The sequence below is a fragment of the Aplysia californica genome, unplaced genomic scaffold, assembly GCF_000002075.1.
Source record: "Aplysia californica isolate F4 #8 unplaced genomic scaffold, AplCal3.0 scaffold00154, whole genome shotgun sequence".
Classification (NCBI taxonomy): domain Eukaryota; kingdom Metazoa; phylum Mollusca; class Gastropoda; order Aplysiida; family Aplysiidae; genus Aplysia; species Aplysia californica.
The window spans coordinates 1,105,849-1,106,995 of NW_004797424.1; the positions used below are offsets into that span (position 1 = coordinate 1,105,849).

General features: G+C 38.5%; 1 protein-coding gene across 1 annotated transcript in view; it reads left to right on the plus strand.

Moving 5' to 3' along the window:
• LOC101848657 (mannose-6-phosphate isomerase) overlaps window positions 1–1,147 on the plus strand; it is a gene marked incomplete in the record, with an annotated part of 16,157 nt that overhangs the window by 1,774 nt on the left and 13,236 nt on the right.

Genomic DNA, 1,147 nt, shown 5'->3' on the forward strand with positions numbered 1-1,147 from the left:
GGGGTGGAAGAGGGGACATTTTTATTTGCAGAGACAAAAGTCGTAAGTCAGTGTCAATGGAATGGGTGCAAAACTAACTGAAACGTTGTGGAGTTCCTACCACACCGACGAGGAAGACAAAACTGTTTGTCGTCGTGGGCTGTTAACAGTCACAAACTGAGGCCGGCTAAACTTTTTTACGATATACGGCAAAACTAATCGCCAAGTTCAGTAAGTTTAGTAAGAATTTTAAGGCGCTCTCAACTACATAGGGTCATATGAGCGCGTCGCCAAGTCTGATTGCCTTGTCTTCGTTGCTTCTTGTAACCAATACGACAAAACTGTGAATAAAGTTTGTTTTCGTTTTTTTGTATACGACAAAACTGTGAACAAACATTGTCTTCGTTACTCGTATACTACTAAACAGTGAACAAAGTTTGTCTTCGTTTTTTGTTTGTTTGTTTTTTTGTTACGGCAGAACTGTGAACAAACTTTTCTCGCATACAACAAAAACTGTATGCAAAGTTTAATTGCGTTGTGAACTCTACTCGTCGGTTTCTTATGTTGTTTTATTTGCAGCTGTTAAAAGGACACATGTCAACTCAAATTAGGTGATTTGATTCTAGAGTTGCTGAAGATAACTATTATTGTGGGTGGTTGACGGGTTTTTGGGTCTGGTTTGCTCCTACTTTTTAATCAAATATCTATCTTCTTTATCGCCCTCCCCCTTTTTTTGTGTGTGTTACTCTTATAGCACCTGTGATCTTCGGCACGTGTATGACCTAATTGTGTTGCAAGTACCGTAAAATTCCTGTAAAAAAACCTTAAAATCTTGTTCCGTGCAACAAGCACTGAAAGAGCATTGTCACAAAAACTGTAAAACTAATGCATGGTCAAAAATACAACGGGTGTGACTCTCCTATCTCCTGTCTCTTTTAACAGTTTAATTTGAGTACTGTGGAGTTTAAGTTAGGTTTTAAGTCAAGACAAAAATGAAGAAAGAACATTTTGTCAAAATGTTTTACACGTTCTAGAACAGTGGTTTTTAACCTGATTCTGATCAACCCCAATGGTTCGCTGCATCAGTTTTATGTGTTAGGTTGGGGTCAAGTTCGATGTACACATCAAGTGTGTGTGTGTGTGTGTGTGTGTGAGTGTGTGTGTGTGT